Source organism: Colossoma macropomum, unplaced genomic scaffold (genome assembly GCF_904425465.1).
Source record: "Colossoma macropomum unplaced genomic scaffold, Colossoma_macropomum, whole genome shotgun sequence".
NCBI classification, from domain to species: Eukaryota; Metazoa; Chordata; class Actinopteri; order Characiformes; family Serrasalmidae; genus Colossoma; species Colossoma macropomum.
The window spans coordinates 47239533-47259772 of NW_023494789.1; the positions used below are offsets into that span (position 1 = coordinate 47239533).

At 38.6% G+C, this 20240-nt stretch overlaps 1 protein-coding gene across 3 annotated transcripts in view; it reads right to left on the reverse strand.

The window, feature by feature from the left end:
* foxp1b (forkhead box P1b) overlaps positions 1-20240 on the reverse strand; it is a 285913-nt gene that overhangs the window by 216367 nt on the left and 49306 nt on the right. For all 3 annotated transcript variants that reach the window (XM_036571539.1, XM_036571533.1, XM_036571534.1), the window contains exon 4: positions 7222-7271. The gene's annotated coding sequence lies outside the window, so the exon portion shown is untranslated. The remainder of the gene's footprint in view (positions 1-7221; positions 7272-20240) is intronic.

Genomic DNA, 20240 nt, shown 5'->3' on the forward strand with positions numbered 1-20240 from the left:
TGAGCAAGAGATTTAGTGCAGGATGCCTGACGCACACTGAAAAGTTTCTCCAAACTAAAACATCCATGGACGTTGCTCAAAAGCTTTGTTTGTTGAATACATGAACTAAAGCAGGATTTAATCTCCGTTGTGCATTCTCTGATTATTTTATATGATCATATAATATTTTTTTTTATATTTTATTTCTCTGTGATCTAGGGCTGGCAGTAACACTTTATTTGGATGGTCCACTCTAGATGCTTTATAGATGCTCAGTCTATCTTCAACTAACATTCAAATAAATACCTACTAAATGCAACTGAACTTGAAATCTAACCCTAACCCCTAATCCTAACCTCAAGGCAAAACCTACACCTACTTCTAAACCTAACCCTGACCATAATGTTGTTGATGATGAACTGAGTATCGCCAGAAAATTTGTTAGTAATTTAAGTAGCTGTGGATCATCTACAGAGGGCCATCCAAATAAAGTGTGACCGAGGTGGCTGTTATTGTCAGTACACGGTAATATAACCAGCACCGCCATTAGAAATATGAAGTTTTATTCAGCACCTGGACCGTTTGGGTCAGTATCGGGCTCAAAACTTGATGTGGGTTGGACTGGGTTCAGGCACAATTTGTCAGGTTTGGAAATGAAGAAACCTTTGTTCCGTTTAAAAAGTAATACATTCAGCTGTATGAGAGGGCAAAATAACCTTCATCAGAATGTGTTTATAACATGCAACAATACGATAATCTTCTCATTGTGTAAATACAGAACCTTGACATGAAAATCACATGATTTCCACGGAGTGAATGCAGCTTCCATTCTGCATCACCAATATCCAGCGAAAGCAACAGTGTCTGCACGTTCCAACTAGTGTACATATGACATGTATCACATACACAGTCAATGGTTAAACTCCTCCATGATTGTAGCCTCTCGCTCTCATTCATACAGCTTGTGGACTCTTGTTACAGTGGAGGCTCTTGAGAGGAACTGGAGCTCCACTTTGCTGTTGCTTTTGTTAGTTTGCTGCTTGTTGATTTGTCCATAGTTCTCCGGCGAGCACTGCCCATTGTAGTTCGCTAAAGGTGCTGAAGGTATCGCCTTAAAAGTAAGTCACATATTTGAATGAGAGAGCTACATACAGCACGCTGCAGCTGAGCTTCAGCCTGCACTACTATGGATGATGACTCCTGGTGGCCATACGGGTAGCGTTTCTCCAGAGTACTCCATCTTCTAGCTAACCTTTAGTATAAGAATAATACGATAAAAACACTACACACGTTGAAACTATGAAGAGAAACTAACTGAGATAATTACCAGAGATCAACAAAATGGGTAAGAACGCTGGGAAGCCCCTCCACCCAGAATAGCTACTGAAGTTGAATTGAATTTTAACCGTTTTCAATTATATCAGCTGATATTATTGGTTATCGGAATATTTAGCTCCTTACTCTTTCCAATGTTTTCACAAAAGGAATTCTGTCAGCCACCCAAGTATATTTCGGCCCATTTTAACAAAATCCAAAAAGAAAATTTGATGTGAATAAAGATGAGCACACAGTGTCAGTCTTGTTCCCTGTGGTCATTATCATGACCTAAACCTTCACTTTAGCCAAAGTTCATGAGGTGCTTCATGTCAGTACCTGAATTTCAAGTACCTGAATAAGGAAACAAATGCAGTAACAAGTCCTGACATCTATATATTGATATAAGCCCCCCTCCACCATGGGGTTCTCGTGATAGTGCTCCCCACCAGGTTTATTTCTGTGGGAAACATTGCTTTCTCTACCATGACTGTCCACTACTGAGCATGACTGTGTGTGCTTATATACAGTCCTATGCAACCATTTGGGCATCTCTGGTCAAATGACGAATACATATAAAAGAACACATTTTTTGCACATTTTAATGAACAATTTATTTGTGTTTAATTTGTTGAATTTAACATATTGGAAAAAATTAAACATAAAATTTAGCCAGTGCAAATTTTTAAATGTTACGTTTTATTTTGTTTATGTTGAACTCAACGCATGAACAAATTGTACACTAAAAAATTGCACTCTGTTCCACTGTAGAGGACGTGTTAACTTATTTTCATATCAGAAAATCAACAAAAAAATGCCCAGAGGTGATCAAACATTTCCAAACTGTCTACATTTAAAAGCATCTTAATAGGCAGACGCAAGCTTTCCACCTTTCTTCTTAGTGAAATGATTTCAGATTTGCTCGCTCTATGATTCTTTCTTTTTTCCACGATGAGTATTAAAGACAACTGAATTCAATCAATCAATCTATTTAAGAAAGCTTTCCATATTCTCATACAGCTTTATTATTCTTCAATCTGTTCCACCTCCAAACAATGAGGAGCAATTACGAGCTCTGGAGAGGAGCTTTTACAGAAGTCGGGAAACCATGAAGAAGACATCGGAGCTACATTAGCCTGGACTCAGAGTGACCATGAAAACCACTTCCAATTAAGTCAGATGGATACATCTTAAGAAACATGACCTTATCGGTTTAACAGACGTAAACTCGGTGTGGGTTAAGAAGGCATTTCACGCCTTGTAAAAAGCCGCACTAAAGCAAAAGCGATTTCTCATTACAGCCATGCACGGACTGAGAAACCCAAACGTTCATTTTTCCACGAGCGCTCCAAAGGGCCACAAATAATTACACATTTAGGATTAATTCACATTCGATGGCGAGGATTATTGTATTACAACTCATCTGAAAGTTTGCAAGAACGTTCAAAGCCACACTACCCCCTCACACCCCACCCCCCACCCCACTGTTTATCATGTTTAATTCATATCCCCAACAAGGATTCGAGCTGAAAGTCACCATATTGACTTTCAAATCAGTGATCTTTGAACCAACACAAAATTGTGTAGTTGGAAAAATGACAAAAGATTGATTTCCATAAGTTTCATAAGCACAACTGACTATGTAAATATGGTTGATTTCTTTATGGGGGCGGGGGAAAAAGTGGCCAAGCAGCTTATTTGCATGATCAAATGACACCATTTACATTCATGTTTTCCATTTACTATCAATCTGTTAGGTACACAGCTTTGCGAGTATGCCTGACTGGTAGTGTCGCTTTTTTTCTTTTCTTTTTTTTTTTCTTTTTTTGCAAAAATTGCATCTGCCAAGATCTGCAGCGCTTTGGGGTTTTTTCAAGCCCACAGAGACCTCCAGGGATGTTCTGAGAAAACTGCACAGTGTGATACAACAACAAGCTCATCTTTAAAGTGCGTTCAGTACATGAGAACTTACAGGGAGCACAGGGAGCTCCAGAAAAAAGTATAATGAACACTTTTCAGACCGTCTTTCAGCCTTAAATTAAGACTGGCTAAATAATATACGTCAGGTAAGAACAGAAAAAGGCAATCTAAAGTTTTCAGTGGGAAGATTACACGCTGTGAACTTTTCATTTTTACAGTACTTTGCAGTGATATCTGCAACAAAGCTTTAATTAGTCACACGAGTTGGTCATTCCTGAACTAGACTGCAGCGCTGATCATTTCACAAAGTGCTCTGAAAACAGGTGTGACTCAACAGGGGAGAGCATGGACATGCGCTTCCTTTCGCGTGAACTGCTCACAAATTCACTCCGAACTTCGCTCTTCATCTTCACTTTGACTAATGCACTGTATATTTCACTCAGAACAGGCAGTATCAGGTCTGACCTATTAACTGCAGGGTGGCCTTCAATAGCCTGAGAATTCAAAAATGGCAAAAGGTCAAGAACAACTTCCACGCTTACAACAGGTTTATAGGACTAAGCGTTGTCAGCTGGGCTCGAAAATATTTTTTTTTTCTTTGTTTGTTTGAAGCAGATCATTTAGTTACACCAGCAATTTGTTAGGAATGTATTTTTTTTACATTTTATATATAATAACAGCTTTTAATATGGACTAAAATATTCCAAACTGTACACTGTACAAGGTATATTTAGAAGATTTATGAAATTTTTCAACAATTCTGTGAACACAGTCAATAAACTGGTCAATAATATACAAATATTATCTAATTATATTCATTTTTAATCATTTTATGCCTCAAGATTTGATCTCAACTTTTAAAAATGGATAAATTCCAGTTATTCATTTTATCATTTTATACATTTATTTGCAACCAGATTGGTTTACATTATTAAAAAAACTGACTCCAAACTTTTTAACAGCTCCAACAAGAACTGCCTGCATTTAATTAAATATCAAATTAAATCCAAAACAGATAAATATTATTGGGTTAGCATTAGATTTGTCTTCCATGCTTTTGTTAGGTGTCATGTTATAATAGTACTAACTTCAGGCCTGAAACACACTAAGAGCTGCAGCAAAGATTTAAACATTCAAACAGACCTTTTCTACATTCTGATGTGCATCATTTACTTATTTTCAGACTTTCACAACCTTAATAAGCAAACATTTAAATGCTGTAATATTCCTAAAGTCTAACAACAATCAGCAGAATATTCCACCAACTATGTTATCACATAATATCATTTCAGATGTGTGTTATATATTAAGCCTGAGGTTCAGTGTCTTAATCAGTAATTAAATAAACAAATAATAAATAAATAAATAAATAAACTCTACTACTTTATTTTCTGATACCCATATAAAAAATCTGAGTATTGCCAAATACTGATAATTACACAATAAAACTAAAAACGACTAGGCTTTACAAAATGGGCCATTTTTTAATTAAAACACTTAATTTAAAGGGGAATTCCATTCATTCATTCATCAATTATTTATTTATTACTTCTGCAGAATTATGTTGTTAATATGTAAACAGCCATTCAGACTGGTTTGGTGTGGAATGCTCCATTCTAGAGAAACTTATCAAGTCAGAACTGTTCACAGTGGTGGTGATAGGAAGAGTTGAATGCCTCTAAAAGGTCCTTCACAGAAAGTTATTATGTGAATTGGTTTTGAAAACACTGCCTGATGCCTGAGACATTGTTTTACGATAGCTCTGAGAAGGTTTTGCCCTAAAATATATATTTTTAAAGAATCTGTTCATCATGAAGTACCTGCAGGGTGTTATAAGGTAAAATCAGATTTAGAACTGTTTTACCATCATGAATATTACATGCACAAAGTCAGAGGACAGATGTAGGTTCACTTTGGATAGTGAATAAAACAGCTATATTTGTGTTGTAGACATAGTGACCTCTTGTTCCTATCACCACCACTGTAAAGAACATCGGTCAGTAAGTTTCTCCACACTGAGCCATTTCACAGCAAACCGCTCTGAATTACACTGTTTACATCCGAATCACTGAATTAAACAGAAATGTTGAAAAATTGGTGGAACTGCCCTTTAAGATGAGCATCTAAAAGTAGGCTATTATGCAGGAACTCAAGTATTCTCTACTAAATGTATCTACGGCACCTTTCACTAGTACGTCTGGAAACCTCTGGTATTTCTAACAATTAGAGGAACCCAAATTCATCATGAGCAACATTTGCAATTTTGGATGAATCATCGCTGAATGAATGAACGCAGTACCCAGCAGACAGTCTGAGTCACGCACTGCGAGCGGTGGAAGATGAAGCTGTGGTGTTTGTGACTGAAGGTCATATACAGTAAGAGCGTTTACAGTACACAAGAGGCTTTAAACATAGTTCGGTGATGTGCCGTCTTCTCAGGGTCACTGTTTGTTTAATGCATGTTTACACACCACACAGGACACACGCTGGTGAGACATGGGTCAAGAATTAGCCAGCTTACGGGAAGGTAATAAAAACAACAAATCTAGGTATTCTGATTCTGACCCGAGAGAGGAAAGATACACGTTACGGAGGAGGGGCCTACGGGCTTAAAGGGCTCTCGGAAAACTGAATTTGACATTGTATGCAAACGCTGTTAAAGTTTTAAAAGGTACACTTCACACCCCGGATCACACAGTCCACATGTGGAAACTACGTCACTGTTTTAGTGATGTCACAAAACCCAGTGCATTTACATACGTCAGTCTGCAGCCTACAGCATTTACTTTAAAGTGAATGCGCCCACTCATGTTGACGTTAAAGACTATTTCAGCTCAGACTGCTTTCTGAATGAGGCACAATACAGGGTAGCCAATCAGAACAGAACTCATTTACATATACATTAAACAGCTTTAAAGGCACAGTAACCTGTTTAGTTCTAAGAGATAAAGAGAGCTCGGAAACTGCTCATGTAAAAACAAATTCTGACTATTTTGTAGTACATTTTTTTCTTAAATGCAAGAAAAAAAGTTATGGGTGTTTCAAAAAGTAAGAAAATGTTCATAATCACACATCAGAGGTTGCAACCCAAATGTTAAGAAGAGCCATTCTGTCCTTTCAAGAAAAATCAAACCACCTTGGGAGCCACAACACTTTATGTCTGTTTTACCATCTTGGCTGTAAATATGTCTCAGTATGTGCTGATGCGCTAGTATAGGATAAAAATATAATATAAACGAAAACACAGACTTAGTTTGCTCTGCTTTAAGCTTTAGCTCAGCTATAGCCACTTTTCTCGCATCTCCGGCAGGAAACTTTTCCTCAAAACTGGAACAGTTCCTTGTAAAACGTCTCTCAATGTTTAGCTTTTCAACAGAAATCATTGTGTTCACAGTTTTTGATTGTATTTTTTTTTAAATGTGGCACAACTGCTTCTTTTTTCTCTATTCCAACTGATCAGATGTCTGAAAAAGTAAATATTGTGACACATCGTCCATCGTGAAAACTTCTTGAGGTATCGCAATATTAAATTTTGGTGACACCTTATTTTAAGTGGTCCCTTTAGATGAAACAAACACTCAAAGGACTCTCAGTAACATGTCAAAAACATACGAAGGTTAGGATTAGGGCCAGGCTGAGGGTTAGGATGAGGTTTTGGGTTGAGGTGGTTAAAGTTAGGGTTAGGATTAGGGCCAGAGTTAGGATTAGGTTTTGGGTGAGGTTGGGTAAGGTTAGGTTTTGCGTAATGTATTGTTAATATGTTACTCCCATCTACTTAACGTAAGTAGTGCATCAACAGAGCATCTACAAGATATTTACTTCAGTGTATTCAGATGCTTCACTGCGGCTACTTCACTGGTATGTTGTTGATGTGTTACTGATAATCTGTTAAGAGTTTATTAATCGTCTACAAAGGACCGCTCCAGTGTCTTCAAACTTTTGGCCACTTAGAGTAAATACACACATGGATATCAACTCCTGAATACATCCGAAAAGACTGGAACTTACTGTTCTCTGACCTCAGCATCCAAAAGCACTGTGCGGCTGGGCTCTCTTGCCTATAGAGGAGACAGCAGGAGAGGAGAGAGAGGGAGAGAGGAGGAAAGAGATGAAGAAGTTAGAAACAAAGGATCCAAAATTTCCCTCTATCATCCAAAAACAATGCTCCACAGGCAGTAACACATTACACTAAATGCTTTGTGCTAATTATCCACCTATTGTGATAGCTTTATCTCCAGACAATCAAATCGACTTTTCTTCTAGAAAGATTTAGTTCGGGGGGTGGCGGGCGGGTGGTTAAGGAGGGAAACAGAAAAAAAGAGAGAGAAAAAGTGTGAGAGAGAGAGTGAGGGAGAGAGAGAGGTCACTTTGAAGCAGTTGTTCATTAATGCAACATTAACCCGGTTCCTCTGAGCGTCCTGCTCGCTCCTTGTTTAAAATATCTCACGGTACGTCTTTAGCATCTTGGAGGGGGCAAAATTCCCTTGATTAAACAAATAATAGCACATTCAAGAAAACTGTAATTGAGTTCAAATTGAATCGTGCGAGCGCTCTAATTGCATTTAAACACTCTTCGTCCCTAACCCTAGATTCGCCGCTTCTTAATTACTGGGCCTCTCACCGCCGGTCCCTCCGGTGCCAAAATGGGAAAATAAAAATAGTGTAAGTTTTACGGCACGTCGTTAAAGTGACCTATAAACTTTTTTTTTATTCAATATAAATGAAACCCCAGCAGAGGACTGGCAGGAAAGGAGGGGTTGAAAGCGTGTTGAGGGGTGTTGCACTGCCCTGTGTTATAAACGTTATAAACGCCACAGATTAGCTCTACTCCCCACAGACTCTGAGCTGTCATTCATCCCTCTAACTCCTCTCTGCTCTCCTGCTTCGCCCTTGCTTCTCATGTTTTCTTCTGTAAAGGGAGGCAGAAATGTGTTTCCTGAGCGAGTGGACAGAGGTGGAAAAAGCACATCCTGGTCGGCCGAGTGGACGCTGCCTCTGCTGGTGTCTTTCTTGCTGAGGTAGCAAAAGCTCCCCGAGAGGACGGAGTCTGCCAACACAAACAGGGCTAGCTTTCAGGGGGCAGGCAGTATGTAGGTGTATGTGTTTCTTTTTAGCACTCTGTGAGGACCGAATGTCCCCACAATGATAGAAAAACATGACTATTGTGGAGGAGCGAGGATCTTTCGCTGGTTCTTGCAAGAAAAGCTGCTCTTTTCTCGTAAAAATGTAGCCAAAGAGTCAAAACACCGTCTTAAAGACTGCGTGTAATGTAAGGTTTACGTGTACAGCCTCGTGCATAAGTTTTGGCACCCCAGGCATATCACATTTTGCTGATTTTTCTAATTGAAAAATATGTTAATATCTTCCATAAGGAATATAGTGCCACTGTCCAAAAACACAAAAAACATGCATTTCCAAAATGGTAGTTTTAGAGGAGAACGCAAAAACTTTCTTAGCTTCTAATGCAAGTTAAAGTAAAGTAAAGAGCATTAATTCCAGGTAATTTTGGAACATTCCTACTGGCCCATTCATTATGAAACTTCCACACAATGTAAATCTGCTGTGCTCAGAAGAAATCTATTTTTTTTGGATGCCGATAATATTTTAAAAACAGCACTTTTCATTTTTTTCAACAACTTTTAATACACAATGTCTATTTATTTGCTGAATTTAAGACGTTGGGAGAACAAACGAGTGTAAAAAGTTTGAGCACATGCCACATTTTATGTTTGAAGTTCACCCAATATGTTAAATTCAGCCAAAACACTGAAACTGTGCACTAAAATTTGTAGATCTTTATTTGAAGTCTACCTACATTACACATGAATAAGCACTGAATAACGTATTTATAAATCAACACTTGAATATTCATGAACAGCTTATGTTATTAATCGCAAAATGACATAACATGTTTTATGAAGTAAATAACATTGTACTGACATAAGGGACCTTAAACTGAATTGATGCACAGTCTGTTTCATTTATAACACTGTTATAACTATGTCCTTCTCAAATGATGGAGCTTATACAAGGCTGTGCAGAGGCCTAGATAAAAACACTATCAGTTGTATATATTTAAGTACAAAAATGTGTTACAAAAGGAATAAATGTCTATCACCCTTATGTCAACACATTAAAATGACAGGCTTACTACATTTACATAAAACATCCCGTGTCATCTTGCAATTAATGGCATAAGCAGTTCATTAATACTCAACTATTGCTTTATAAGTATGTAATTCAATACTTATTTATGTGTTATGAAGTCTTTATGCAGGTTGCCTTCAAATAGTGTTACCGAAGTTTGTTCCTCACAGAGGGTAGAAGATGTGTTAACTTATCTTCAATTAGCCAAATCATATACACATATTTGGAAATGTAATAAATTGTACTGTTTTTGGGAATATGTATATGATGTGGTTGAAGACATTTTGGGCTACTGAGTTCACAAAAGAGATTAAGAATGCAAAATTATGTACCTTGGAGATATAAATGATCATGTTACGGATAATCTCAAACACTCGGAACACTTCTGATAGCCAGCAAAAAAAGCAATAAAATGAAATTGGTATAAGATTGAACCTCCTTCAATAGAACAGTGGGTGGAAATTGTAAGGCAAATTTACATACTAGAAAAAATGACTTACCAGCTTCAAGTGAGAGCATATGTATTTGTTAACATGTGGCGAAAATGGACGACATTTGACAAAATATGCAGAGATAAATGGACATAAAAGCAAGGATACTACACCTTTAAACGCATTTGATAAGAGTTGTAACCTCCTTTTCCTCCCCTCCTCTCTTTTTAGTGTTTTTCTGATTGTGACATTCCTTTATTGTATAAATCTAGTCCACTCAATAAACTCAATAAACACTTAAGTGTCAAAAAAAGGCTTAAACTCAATTAGAAAACTCAAAACATGTAATATGACTTCAATAAGACTGGAGGCACAGTATTACTACAGCATTACAAGAGTCAGCAGAGGTCCTCACTAACGAAGCAATACCAGCACGTGTGTGTGTCTGCGGTGGCCTTCCTGAGGGCTCGCTGCAGCTGTACTTCTCCGAATAAAGGTAAGAGGGGAAAGACAGCAGCGCTACTGTAAACTGTGTTCAGGCTCCCCTCCCGGCCATCTTTCACCAGGACATTCCGAATCAAACGGTCAGAATCGACTCCACCTAAAAACACCCCGCATTGTTATTTCCACCCGACCTTCCCACGAAATACAAAGGACCAGAAAAAAAAAATGTCTTTGCAAAGAGGGAAAGAGGGCAGCCCTGCTTTTTTCTGGTTCGTGATCCTGCCAAACAAAATGCCAGGAGAGCGGCAGTGACATTCAGCGGCGGTTTAAAAATACAAGCAGTTTGAAAGTGATTAGAGTCTTTATATTATTGTTGAGAGTCTGACACCAGAGAGGAAACCAGAACAATCAATTCAACCGAGTCCGCTTTTCTTTTTTTCCTTCCTCCCCCTTTCTCTCCCTCTCTCGCTGAATTTAGAAACGCTAATTAGTTTTGCTCTCATAAACCCAACCTGAAAATGGCCAATTAGATAGTGTGAAGTGGGAAACGTGCAGAAGAAACAAGCGCTTAAAGCGGGAGAGGAAGAAAAAGAGAAAAACCTCATCATCCTTCAATTACAGCCTCACATCCACTTCAACGAAAGGAGAGAGAGAGAGAGAGAGAGAAAAAAAAGAGAACGTTTCACACAGCATATGTTGCTCCTGCGTTCAAAGACAAAAGCATGAAACCAGAAGAGACCGAGAGAACTGAAATGGCTTGGTGTAAATGAACCAGGATCATAAAACTACATCTGTACTAGACGGCATTGAAGTCTCTTGGGTGTGCAGAGGTCAGTGGTGCTAACTGTGCCACCTGGCTAACCACAGCAGCAGCTGGGTCTTAGCGTGATCTAACAAGGTCCTAACCAGCACTTTCCCGCTGCCCAGCTGACTAAATCCACCCGCTTTTTCAAGGATAAGAGCAAATCTGACGTTCCCACAACTCTAAGCCCTTTCTTCTTCATCTGAAGGCAGGTTTTCTGTTTCCTGCCACATGGTTTGCTTCCATACCAAGAGACGTCGTAAGAAACGAATGACAAAAATTGTCTTCAGGAATTTTTTCCCAGGCCTTCATCCCAGGACCTGACCCGGTCCAGTCTTTCATGACCGCAGCAGTGGCTGGGTCTTAGTGTGATCTAACAAGGTCTTTACCAACACTTCCCCGCTGTCCAGCTGGATAAATCCACCAGCATTTCCGAGGATAAGACCAAACCCGACATTCCCACAACTCTGTACCAAGCTGGGCCCTTTCTTTTTAAACTTAAGGCAAGTTTTCCCTTCCTTGCCATGTGGTCTGCTTACAAACAGAGACATATCATAAGAAATGAATGACCAACTTTGTCCCAGAAGCTGACCTGGTCCAGTCTTCCATGACCACAGAGGCAGCTAGGTCTTAACATGATCCAACAAGATCTTAACCCAGCACTTCCATGCTGTCCGGCTGGATAAATCCACCCGTATTTCCGAGGATAAGACCAAACCTGACATTCCCGCAGCTCTGTACCAAAGCTGGACCCTTTACTTTTTAAATTTAAGGTAAGTTTTCCTTTTCTTGCCATGTGGTCTGCTTTAAAACAATGACAAAATCATAAGAAATGAATGACCAACTTTGTCCCAGGAGCTGACCCGGTCCAGTCTTTCATGACCACAGCAGCAGCTAGGTCTTAACATGATCTAACAAGATGTTAACCAACACTTCCCCACCGCCCAGCTGGTTAAATCCACCTGCATTTTCAAAGGTACAATCATATCCAACATTCATCCAACTCTGCTCCAAAACTGGGCCCTTTCTTCTTAATTTTAAGGCAGGTTTTCTGTCTCTTGCCACATACTACGCTTCCATATCGAGACATGTCATAAAATATTAATGGCAAACTTGTGCAAAATTGTCTTCAGGAATTTTTTCCCAGGCCTTCGTCCCAGGAGCTGACCTGGTCCAGTCTTTCATCAGTGTCGATGAGAAGACTGATGGCCTGTCAGATGCCCCACCCCCCACCCCGTGCCCCCTTCCAGCTCTGGCCGGCTCCTGCACCGGCCAAGGTGGCTAAAAAAAGGAGGCTAGCCAGCGGCCCGGCAGCATTTACCGGCAGTTAATTCTCAGATGCCGGGGGTCGCTGCCAACGTCCTTGCTGCCGATGGCGGAGAGGCCAGCAGAGTTCATGCTGACTGCAGCTCGGACCAGCGCTGAACATCTGCTCATGAATGAGAGTGCTGCCCACTTTGTAGGGGAGGGGAAAAAAATAAAATAATAAAGAAAAATGCCGCAGCGCCGCCGACTGAGCGCCTTCGATGAAAAATTCAATGCTCTCCTTCGCCTGGCGCGCTTGTTTAGCGGCTATTCTCCCGAGCCCTACCCTGCGGAATTACATTAAGGGAAAGTTTCGGGCATGGATCTGACAGAACAGCTGGCGCTGAAAAGGGATCTGGTGCTCGTGGGGACTTTCGCACAGAGATCCGTCTTCATGTACGCTCGCTTTGTCCTTGAAGAAGGACTGTGAACAATAAAAAAAAGGAAACAAAAAAAATGCACAGGTGATAACGTCAAAAAAAGACAGCTCGAGCACATTTAGCTGAATTCAGATACAGTTGATCAGACAGTAGAGAAATTTCTGGAATGATGCTGGGAAAATGGTGCAAATCGGGATCTCCTGCAAGAAAAGAACCTAACATTGTTTCCTGGTCCAGTTCTTTCTTGTGTATGGGTTTGCTGGACAGTTTGAACACTAGAGGAACCAAGGAACCAAGAGAACCTTTAAGCAAAGTGAGAAGCACAACATAGGTGTGTCAAACCACTCGTGACCCTACCCTCCCTTTTGTGCTGGACCAGAGCCACCAAACACCAGAATCGGGCACCACATGACCATCACAAGCTCTTCTTTCCTTCCTTGGCAAAGGGAATATTTACATAAACGCACTGTACCATTACATTTACAGCAGGGCTTGTCTTTGGAGAGGGTAGCATTATGACTAATAGCTCATGTTTAAGGAAGTGGTGACTTGGAAATAAATGATTACCTCACATTCAGCAATTTCACTTCTGTCTTGGGCCAAAATAGGTAAATTTCATCAAACCATAAACACATGGGCTTAATACAGTGAACAGGGCCCAAATGAGGAAGCTGAGTAGCCTCAAGTCTCAAGTTTTAGGGATGGTCTAATGGAAGCTACTGCAGACGTCAGCTAAAATTGAGGAAGACTTAAAATAGTCATTAAATTTCCGAATGGAACGCTCATACTTTTTTGAGACACCAAAGCACAAGAAATACATAAACCGACTTGAGAGTTTTCAAAACTGGCTCATCGTTAACTGTTACTTTGAACAGATAACGATCACCCCAAGCAACAAGAGGACCTTTAGGTAGTGCTTTTCAACCATTTTGATGGTCTACTGCAAATGCGGTAAGACGTTACTGTAGGATATTGTTCATACGGCTACATGACACCTCCACAAGCTTGTCATGACAACTGACATAACCCTACATAAATGTTTATAAATGCTTATTCGAATACGAATCATCTGTCATAAAGAATACTTCAGCTAACTTTGATCAAAACTGACAAATGTACCCTTTAAAGCGGATTATGCCTGCTGGAATAAGCATTTGTAAACGTTTATGTAGAGGTATGTCAGTTATCATGACAAACTTATGTAGGTGTCACAAAGCCTTATGACCAGTACCCTACAGTAAAGTGTTACCACAAATGCTTTGTAGATACTCAACTTGCCTTTAATAGATATTTGGTTGAATGTTGGTCAAATTCTAGGGATGCCCCCAAACTGATCTGAGTACCTTAATAATGTATCAGATGATATAAATCAGATCTTTGTGTTATAATTAAAGTATATGCAAGGCTGCTAATGAATGCTACAGTAAAATCAGTTCATTTTTAGTATATGTATAATGTAACATTCTGGACTGGCTTTGCTTTTTGGTATATATTTTTTAATGACTGCCTGTTGCTATCTGTTACTTTAATACTCCGCAGGAGAATCACTTCATCTCTGACACATGTACAGTGGTATACACAACTTCTTGTCTTTATGTGGGCTACTTACGTGAAATAGCCATTTGTCAGTGCCGTGAACACACTATGTTATACTTGTGCAGTAGCTGCTCCTTTCTCTGGCTTTTCAACACATTGTTTCTACAAACAGTAGTCTAAAACCAGAAGCAGCACAGCCAGTAAAGCAGAGAGTGTTCACAATAGTTTCATTTTTAACCAGCTGTGACTCGCGAGTGAATATGTGGCACACTGCTTATAGCAACGGGCAGACGAAACATGGATCAAACACAGTCTGCTTGCACTTTCACCCCCTTATTTATGTGAGCTACTGCAACCAGGACCTACTACATATAACAACAGGTTATCTATTTATAATCAAATTAAAAATCCCTAAATCCAGCACTGCCTTCGGGTCTTTATCATTTCAGTTTGCTGCTGCTAAGGACTGGAACAAGGGACAAGAAACACTACAACTGGACATTTTGTCTCATTAACCATTTTTAAGGACTGTATCAAGAGTATTTTTAGTGATTATTTATATATATATTTATATATTAGTGATATTTATATATATATATATATATATATATATATATATATATATATATATATATATATGTTGCGCATGTGTGTATTGTGTGTTCATTGTGATGTTCCTTTTCTTCTCCCCTTCCTTTCCCTTTTCTTTCTTACAAGTGTCGTGTGGCACTTGCCAGGCCGCCATTGTAAATAAGAATATGTTTTTAATGGCTTGCCTGGTTAAATTAAAGGCTTATTAAAAAAATAAATAGAAACACTGGTGCTGCAGATATTACAAGTCTTCATATCCTACTGTAAAAAAGACATTTAGATTTCTCTGTTAACATGCAGTTTATAGGTAATACCCACTTATGTCACCTTTACGACAGTGGTGTAAGCAAAAAACAGGACTCGAATTGGACTTTATAGACACCAATCCACTAAATCATGCCTGGTTGTAGGGGTGAGCAATATGGTAAATATTCAAAATACACAATATGTATCATATGAGGTTTTATAAGCTGAAACAGTCAGAATGCACCAGCAATTCCACATTTACAAAAATATTACCCCAAAAATTTTGAGTAAAGTGATTTTTATTCAAAGTTTCACATTTACACAATTAAACATGACTAATTACGCTGTCTTTGTAATGAAACATGCAGCTAGTTAGTGCTCTTTAAGTACAGATGATTCCCACAATATATATGATATGAAAGTATTACAATACAATAAAACACTGTCGTAGTGCCCATTCTTATTCTTAATCCTTTGAACTTGACCAGGACATCTCTGTTATCTTAACTTTACAAACACTTTTGAACCCTGTTTCTATCCCTAAACCTAACACCAGAGCTCCACCACACACTTTCTCTAACAACATCTGTAGATAATCTATAGGGGACAATCAAAATAAAATGTGTCTGATCTCTAAAACTCTTAAAACACCAAACTAACCACAGCTGCTACCGTCTTCAGCATCACTTTAATATCAAAGCCCTTGGCAGACAATACAGTTTCTTTATTAAAAGTCACCACTAAAATACATTTTAATAAGCCGCTTATCTGATATAGCACTGCATCCTATCTTATTAATACATCTAAATGTGTCAGGCTGGCTTAAAAGAGAAAAAAACAAAGCGGTAGCCTTGGTAAATATGACTGCTTACTGTTAGCACAAGCATTGTTGACACGTAATGCAATTTCACTGAGGGCACTGGAATGAAAGCACAGCAGGGGTAATAATATACTCCTAATGAGAATCCTCTCTTGCTGCAGACCTCGGTGAGATAGTCCTAATGCATGGCTCTTCTTTTTTTAATAAAATAATTGTTACAGTTATTAAAGATGAATCTCATCAGAGGAGAGATGACAAAATAATTCATTACCAAAAGCTGGGCTTTAAATAGCTGCAAATTAAATTTCCCTCAGAAAATATGCTTAGAGATGAATGAGATCGTTATTTCATATAAATATTGGATTCGGTGTGCCCTTGGAAAAGGAGTTCAAATGTCCATTATGCTGAGTGAAAAGTAGTTCATCAATTATGGCAAAACTGCAAACAATTCTCTGTATTAATATGTGACTGTTTGCCAGACTCAATTTTAATTGCATACGTAAGAATTTTATGATCACTGAAACTACAGATGATCTGTATTCAGGGATTAAAATCCGTTCTGATCTGAGGCTGCTACAAGCTTGTGGCCTGTTTCACATAACCTACCTCAGAGTGACGAGAGATTTGGCAGCGTGAATGCTACAGCAAATGTTATGTTTAATAGTTATTATGTCTCCTCAGACCTGCATATGTACAGATATTCATAACAGCATATGTAGATACTCACACAACTCTTTAGCCCCTGTCATGTCGGGTCTTTACGATTATTTCTTACTCTTTATTGTAGTTGTTGTATTTTTATTTTATTTGTCCCTTGGAGAAGTATTTATTAGCAGTCTGTGTGGTTTTCTAGTCTGTTCAGTGTGTTACATGTGACATACGTAAGACAGGCACAAGACAAATTCCTTGTATGTGTAACACTCTTGGTCAGGAGTCGGCAACCCAAATGTTAAGAAGAGCCATTTTGTCCTTGGGAGCCACAACGTTTTATGTCCATTTTAACATCTTGGCTGCAAATATGTCTCATAAAATATATAAAATATATAATGAAAATGCAGACTTGCTTTGCTCTGCTTTAAGCTTTGGCTCAGCTATAGCTGCTTTTCTCACATCTCTGGTGGGATATTCTTTTTTTCCCAAATCTGAATTCAAACTGGATAACATACAGACTTATTTAAGCACATCCTGGTCAATGCTTATAAGCAATTTTTCTGCCACAATAAACCACAACTAATATTACTACTAGTAACAACAAAAACAATAATAATAATGAAATAGCTTTACAGAAGAATGGAAAAACAATCTTTACTTTTAAGAAAAGTGACTAATGAGAATTTTGTCCCACCCAAGCAACTTTTGACTATTTCAATTTCATCATTCATCATGAAATTTAAAACACAGCTGCTGTGCTAAAATGATCCAGAAAAACTGAAAAAAACTTCAGAAACTTTTTTTTTTTTCTTGGACAATGACGACGTACAGATACCCAAACTCCTCATCACTTTTGTTTACTTACTCAGGCATTTAAATAAGACAACATATTAGTGAGTGCAAAACCTTCCATGTTTTTCGTTTTTGGATGTGAAGCACATCATGGACTTGAAGCGGAAGTGGAAAATAATGATGCTTTGCATCAGTGACCCAGTGTGTCCTTGTTTATTTATAAAAATATGAACGATTTTTCAGAATTTGTTAATTTGTTAAATTGGTATGAAAAAGAAAGTGGATATTGTTAAAATGAGATGAAATATACTTAGGTGACTGTCAGTATAATCTTGGGTGGAGGGGTAATGCATGTATATGCTACATGTGAGAAACACTGTAGTGTTAGTATTAGCAGTAGTTAACAGTAGAATTACACGTGACACTTACTGTCATAGTATTGACGTCCCTGCTGAATGTGAGTTATTGAGTATTTTGTCTAGTTAACTAACCACGAACTGCAGATTTCAAATTCCGAGTGTCTTATTCAGTTTTGTGTTGCTTTCATTGGTTTTAATAGTTTATTTAACTGTATTTCACTTATCAACAGTGATGTTATGTGAGCTCATGGATCAGTCTGCCACTCACTCACTGTGAAAAGCAAGGCGCTCCACGTCGCTCACGCCACAGAGAGATATTCATATGTGAAACAGGCCTGATACCTTTGTTTGGTTGGGACTCAGGAAGAAGTTGCAAAATTCTTGCAAAATGCGAGGCTGAGGTTGTTCCTGTGTTTGCCCCAACAACCATGCAGGGCCTCTTTTACATTACATTTAGTCATTTCTGTTATATTCACCAACAGTGTGAAAACTCGCACACCTTTTTGAGTCGGTCCAACTCTCTCTCGCACACCCCCGCGCACGGACGGATGAGAGGAAATGCTTTATTAAGATGCTCCAGCCATAAAGAGCATGGGGTTGACTAATCGCCTGCATTACCGTCTGAAAGGCAGAGTTATTTAGACCCAATAACGCACTAACACGTTGTTTGAGTAGAGGTCGCTGTGAAGTTATCTCCACCTTAATAACATCACCGCGAAGCCTGATGTTGTTTAGATCAATAAAGCCCCATTACAAGACCAGGCCTCAACACAGATAACCGGGCCTTGCCACAATGATCTAAACGCTCTCTGGCATCTCTCGAAGCTCAGAAGCATCCTCTATTAAATAAAGAGGCCGACAGAAGGCAACTCATAAGCGATGCCAGCTCAATAAGAGGAAAGTGCAAGTGTGTGTTTTTTTTTTTCTCTCTCTCTTTTTAAATACACAATGCATTTGAATAGAGTCGGTTTCTGTGGTTAGTAACGGCGCTAAAGCAAAGAGGTTTGAGAGAGCCAGGATGGCAATTATGTAAGGCCTGACCCAGATAGTCAGTGGTTCTGGGGTTCTGAGTGCATAAGGGATGAGAGAGTGTGGGAAAGCGAGCGCTATACACGAGTTCAAGGGTCCCGTAGGTACAACCCCAGACACTAAAACAATGACACAGCACAGTTTTTTTTTTCTCCTCTCTCATTTCTTTCGGTTATAAAAATGTATTAATTTAATTGTATCCATTTTATTTATAAAGCAACTCAATATTCCTTAATATAACCAGATTTGTATACACACACACACACACACACACACACACACACACACACACACACACATACATACATACATATATATATATATATATATATATAAATATCTCACTGTTGTTGGAACAAAACCTTGCATCTCCAAAATGGTAACTTTACAGGAGAAGGAAAAAACTTACTTTACTTTTAATGTAAGTCAATGGAACCAGACTTTTTTCCCAAGTGATTTAGGACCATTTATTTTGGTCCATTCATCATGAAATTTACACACAACATAAAGGACAAGAGGCATCTTCAAATTATTTCAAAAATAGAAAAACGACCATATATATATATATATATATATATATATATATATATATATATATATATATATATATATTTGTATATCACAATAGGTGGTGGTCGTAGAAAGAGGAGAAAAATCAACGGCAGGAAAACCTCAGCAAAACTGCGCACGATACCGGCTCAGCGACTGCTAAGAGCTCCACACACCACAGAACACATTCAGCTTTCACACCCACATCAGCCACCTGACTTGCGCTCTCACATATCCCCCCGAACGGGGGTCACTTTAGCATCAGTTAGCTATAACCAAGCCTGCGCTGTGGTGTGTGGCACATATGGCCCGCATTTTTCTTGCTGCACTCTTCTTAAAATTTCATCAGAAGAACATTTGATTTGATGTATTGAGAGATTTATCAGCCAAAGCAGGTAGTGGATGGTAACTGAACAGAACTGTTACCCCAGCCCTACTACCCATGGTCATCTGCTGCAATTTACATACTGGACTCCTTTATTATAGCTATTCTATTATACTATAATCTACTATATTACAGTGTTTTGTATAGCTGTCTGCATTTACTGTATTTACTGTCTTTTGCACTGTTGTCTGCAGCTCTGTTGTATTAAAAGTAGCACCTGGAGAAACTGTAACTCATTCTTCTCTTAACACATCTGTTTTGTGAGAGGAAGGAACATCCAAGTTGACTCTGACTTTGACTGACAGTAAATACTTCTCGAGGAGAGGACTGGAAACGGCTAAGCAAACACACTCAAATCAATCAACTACTGTTTATTTATTTATATATCTTCCCTATTGTTACAAAACTTACAATCTCCAGAAATTCACATTTACAGAAGGAGAAAATATTCTTAACTTGTAATGGATGTTAATGGAGATACAAAGTTTCTATGCAACACTGATGAAATATTTAGTTTAATGTGAGTGTCTTATAACCAAATGATGCCTAATTAATAATGA